General features: G+C 34.8%; 1 non-coding gene across 1 annotated transcript; it reads left to right on the top strand.

The window, feature by feature from the left end:
* Positions 1–5,254: 5,254 nt before the first annotated feature.
* Trnaa-ugc (transfer RNA alanine (anticodon UGC)) lies at positions 5,255–5,328 on the top strand. The gene has a single exon. It is a non-coding gene; the product is annotated as a tRNA-Ala (tRNA).
* The last annotated feature ends 363 nt before the right edge of the window (positions 5,329–5,691 follow it).

Genomic DNA, 5,691 nt, shown 5'->3' with positions numbered 1-5,691 from the left:
TTCTCTTATATTATTCGGTATTTTCATTGAATAGATTATTGTTGAATGAGTGGAAATAATCCATGTTGAATTTTGAGTCTATTTCATCTATCTCACCTAACAGCATACTATGGATGTTTATATTTTTCAAGTGTTCTTATTCCATGGCCCTTTTTCATCCCCCACTTTACTCATACACACATAAATGGGGGTGGGTTTGTTGTTATTATTTTTGTTTTAGTGAAAATTGGTAGGGGAGACAGTTACTTACAAAAATGAGGTAACCGTATTTTTTTACAAATCATTTCTCCCATTCTTTTCAGTACTTTCCAGCATTGTTTTGTTTTGGTTCGACCAACAATTTTTTAAAAAATAGAGTAAATAACACTGATAATAATAAAAATAAAGGAGTCATCACAGAGGAATTATATACAGTTGAATGCACACATGCCATACTCTTTTTTTTTTTGGAGTGGGGGAGGTATTGGGATTAAACTCAGATGCACACAACCACCCAATGAGTCATATTCCTAACCCTATTTTGTATTTTATTTAGAGACTGGGTCTCACTGAGTTATTTACTGCATCACTAACTCGCTATCCTCTCCTGTTCAGCCTCCTGAGCTGCTGGGATTCCATGCGTGTGCCACCATGCCTGGCTCCATGTATTACTCTTAATCATCATCTTTTTTAATTTTTTAGTTGTAGATGGACACAATACCATTATTTTACTTATTTAGTTTTATGTAGTGCTGAAGATGGAACCCAGTGCCTCACACGTGTTAGGCAAGCTCTACCACTAAGCCACAACCCCAGCCCTGTACTATTGTTAAGGACTGTTTCAGATCTTCACTACCATCCACAACCTCTTATTCAGTCAGCTGCTGTAACACTGGGTGATCTTTCTTTGTCTTATCAAGAAAATTGTGAAAATTAAGTATGGTCTTCTTTCACTTTTGCACCTCCCTACCTGTAAATTTACAGTTAATTATTCATTAACCAGAATGTAGTAAGGGTTGGCCATTGTTGATAACCCAATATTATGAAGAAAATACAAATAAAGGGGAAAATGTATATAGTGAACTTACACATTTAATTAAAATATAGTCATTATTTTGAGGTTACGTTTGTTCTTCAGAAATAATCCAAAAATCCCACTCTTTTTCACCCTATACTTGTCCGAAACCTTTACATTATGTTTGTTGTTTAGCAAATGCTTCCTTTTTTTTTTTTTTTTTCCCGGAATCTAGAAAGCTAGACTAGTGTTCATATCCCTGGTTATATACATCAAGGCATGTTGAGGAGGTTTCCTCTCATGTTTGTTTGTTTGGTTGGTCCTACAAATTTAGAGATTGAACCCAGAGGTGCTTTACCACTGGGCAACATCCCCAACCTTTTTTTTTTTTTTGAGATAGGTTGTGCTAAGTTGCCAAACCTGGCTTAGAACTTGTAACCCTCCTGCTTTAGTGTTTGTCCTCTGACCCTTATGATTGTTCCACCATTAGCCTCATGTATGTTCTTTAAAACCTTCTTAAAAGGGAACTGGTTCAAGAAGAACAGTGGATTAGGTAGTTGCCCTTCCAATTTTAATTTATGTGCCTACCAGTGGCCTTAATCTGAAAGTCTGTGACTGAGCCAAGCTCAAGTCAGGTGGATGGATTTGCTTTTCCTATTAGAACCATTTCTTACATGAGAAGAGGGGACTTAAAATTGTTTTAATACCTTTATCTGTACAGCATACCCATTTTGGCTTGTACTGTAGCCAAAGCTATACACAGATATTTTTCAGTCCATATTGGTGCTCTCTCCCCCTCTCTTCTCTCTTTCGTCTCTTTCTCCATCTCCTGAATGGATGGGTCATGAGCATGGGCTCTGGACTCTGGAAGTAGAGTGCCTGGATTCAGACTCTTTCTCTTACACTTACTTGTTCTGATGAGCCTTGAGAGGATGATTTAACTTATTGTGTCTCAGTTTCTTCATTTATAAAATGGAGGTTACAATGTAAATTACTTTGGAAGATTCTTTTAGGGTTAAGTGTGTCTCTCCATATAGAACATTTTCTATAGAACTAATCGCTGCCTGCATTCATTCTTGTTTCCTTTTCTTTCTACTATTTAAATACTACCATTGTTGCTCAAGGCACAGTATTTGGCTCCCTTCTTACTCTTTTCACCTCTCCTAGATGGTCTTGTCTACAAATTTGTCTGCCCATACTGCCTACATAACTCACCCGACAATATTTTCTAACCAAAAATTTCTTGTTCTGGATTGGTAAATATTTCCAGTTCTTTATACTGGGAATGTTTCAGAGACACTTTAATCGTCACACTTCTAAACTGAATTCATCACTTCCCCAAATATTCTCTTGGTGAATGATATAGTAATCTGTAAATGAGAATTTTTAAAAATTTTAAATTATTCATTGATTGCCAATATGGACTAGATAGATTTTTAAAATACCTCCTCACTAGTACAGCTGTGAGGTCTCTCACTCAGTTTGAACTATTGAGTCTGTCTCTGTCTTTGCTCTTGCCTGTTTAATTCATCTTCCAACTGTTGGCAGAATAATATTTCACAGTGACTAGTGGAGTGAGCTCCTATAGAAGGAGATCCTATTTCTTGGGTTAATTTTTTATATTTTTTCTTTCTTTCTTTCTTTCTTTTTTTTTTTTTTGCTTCTGGCACTGGGTATTAAATCAGTACCAGAAACAAAAAAAAAAAAAAAAAGAAAGAAAAGAAAAGAAACCAGGAGTGTTTAACCACTGAGCCACATCCCTATCCCTACCCGCTTTTTAAAATTTTGAGACAGGGTCTCACTAAGTTGCTTAGGCTGACCTCAAACTTGAGATCCTCCTGCCTCACCTTCCCAAGTCCCTGGAATTACAGACATGTGCCACCATACCCAGCCCCATCTCTTGTTTTTAAAACCTCAGCACCTCAGTTATAGGAGGTGTACTTTTGCCACTTCTCCAGCTCTGCAAGTCACCCTAGACCTGCACTCTTAATTTAATAGCCACTAGCTAATTAAATCAAATGGAACAGAGAATTCTGTTTTTTAGTCATACTAGCCGCATTTTACATGCTCAGTACCCTTGTGTGACTTGTCTACAACAGCAGACAGCACATTTCAGAATATTTCAACTTAACAGGAAATTATGTGGGACAGAGCTGCCCCAGACCCTTAAGGATATGGCATCTTTGTATTAATATCCCTTTAACTTTCACACTCTGAAGTGATAACTGGAACAAATTAGCCTTCAACATTTGTTTCTGTCTTGATCCTGCCATTAACCACTTTAGTATGTCAGTTTTGTTTTTTTTTACAATTTGTCACTGTTCACTGCTCTTGATGCTGGTTTTCGGGGCCTTTGACTTTCTGAAATAGTCCTCTTTGGGCTACTCTGAATCCTGGCCAGCATCTTTATCAGCACATGTCCAATAAAGGAAGCCCATAAGAGGTACGGAGGACATGTGGGTACTGAGACGTTAGAAGGTAACCCAGAGAGTATTATGCATGATGTAACTCCTGATACTACTATCAGCACAACGCTAATAATCAAGACAAAGATGTAGATCTTATTTGCTTTTTCCATCTTCCTTCTAGTTGTTATCAGTAACTAAAATAGGAAGGCACCAAGGTAATTGGGAAATGTTTGTAGAGTCCCAGCCCAGCACCCAGCATTACAGGGTAGAGGACAGAAGGACAGAATTAGAGCTGAGAAAAAATTAAGTGAAGAATGAACTCATTGGCTTCCTTATAGATATCTTTTTTTTATCTAAAGAATTTAACCCCTAAAGCTCTAAATAAATAGGAATTTCCAGAAACTAACTCTGAGGTTCTCAGAAGTATTCTAATTCTCATTGAAATCTTATAATCCTTTTCTATCAACTAAGACTTTAAATGATTCCATTGAGTGCTTTATTTTACTTTATTTTGTTTTATTAGTTTTTGCAGTGTTGGGGGTGTGCGTAACCTAGGGCCTCACACATGCTGGGCAGATGCATTGCCTTTGAGCTGCAGTCCTAGCCCTTTTTAGTTATTTTTTCTCCAAAGACAGTGGAGGAAATACATATAATCACGAATTCATGCTCATCCATTAATTCATACACTTATCGAATGCCTTCCTTGTGCCATACAATCTATTAGTATCTAAAAACAAATTTAGTGAGACCAAATAATCCAAATCCATGTATCTGTCTAGATTTAAGCACTGATAAACATTTTTGTGTTGATTTCTCTAAGAATCTTTATATGCTGTGGACACTAAAGACATGTACAACTGTATCTAAATGATGTCATAAAAAACTTTGTAATAGATCTGGACATCCAAGAAAATATGCCTAGATCTAACTCTTCTGCTAGAAAGCTTTCAATTAAAAGGAGAAGGTGGTATTATCATATATATATTTGTGGATATACAATGTAGGCTACTATATATGTCTACATATTTTTATGTCTATGTTTTGTCTTTCTGCTATATTTTTAAATGTATAATTTTTGTCTAGATCACTGAATATACATATTTAAAACTTTGAACTACATTGTTAAATGACCACCACCAAACCTGTTCTAGTTTCCATGGCTACCAGAGTGTAAGAGACTGTGTCTTTATTCTATAAATAATACAGAATAATAATACAGAATATTATTGTACTTAATATTTTTCAGTGACATCTATTTTTTTGCATCATACTTTTTATTTTTCATCAGTATATTTCTGTATGCTCATAGGCTGTTTGTGTTTTCTGTTTATACAGTATATTTTTCTTTTAGGTGTTCATGTCTATAAATTTGCAGTAACTCATCTTAGGAATTGTTACTACTTTATTATACATATTGAAAATATGTTTTTCCACTCTCCATTTTAAATTTCCTTTTTATTGCTTTATCACTCAATTTTACATAATATTGATTTGCTTTATAATTTCTGCTTTTGATATAATATTTAAAATATCTTTCCCTTCTCTAAGTATAAAAATATTCACCTATGAAATCTAATATTTCTGTAATTTCATTTTAGTGTAAATCTTTAATGCAGGTTTTTAATTTAAAGGGTGAGGTAAAGATCAACATTTTCTCCTGTTATCATAGTACTATTTATAAAATGATAAGTCTAGCCTTCACTAATCTAAAATATAGCCTCTACTTATAATAATTTTTATATTTAATATTTATACTCTGTTCACTTCCATTTGTCTTTTTGTCTTTTAGCTGTCATCACTCATGTTGCTTCGTATTGTTATAATATTGGTTTAAAATATTTGTTTTAGGACTGAGGATGTAGCTCAGTTGGTAGAGTGCTTGCCTTGCATGCACAAGGCCCTGGGTTCAATCCCCAGCACCATACACACAGACACACACACACACACACACACACACAAAAGAAATTGTTTTATAACCAGTGTCCATTTTTATATTTGATAATTTGAATATTACTCTCCTACACATACACTCTTATTGCCCATTTTCTTTCAGAATTTTCTGTGCTGCTTTACAGATGAACTTTATTTTTTATTTTTTTTTAATTAATTTTTATTGTAGGTTGTTCAAAACATTACATAGTTCTTGATATATCATATTTCACACTTTGATTCAAGTGGGATATGAGCTCCCATTTTTACCCCACATACAGATTGCAGAATCACATCAGTTGCACAACCATTGATTTACATATTGCCATTCTGGAGTCTGTTGTATTCTGCTGCCTTTCC

The sequence above is a fragment of the Callospermophilus lateralis genome, chromosome 10, assembly GCF_048772815.1.
Source record: "Callospermophilus lateralis isolate mCalLat2 chromosome 10, mCalLat2.hap1, whole genome shotgun sequence".
NCBI lineage: Eukaryota > Metazoa > Chordata > Mammalia > Rodentia > Sciuridae > Callospermophilus > Callospermophilus lateralis.
This window is presented reverse-complemented; position numbering and strand designations above follow the sequence as displayed.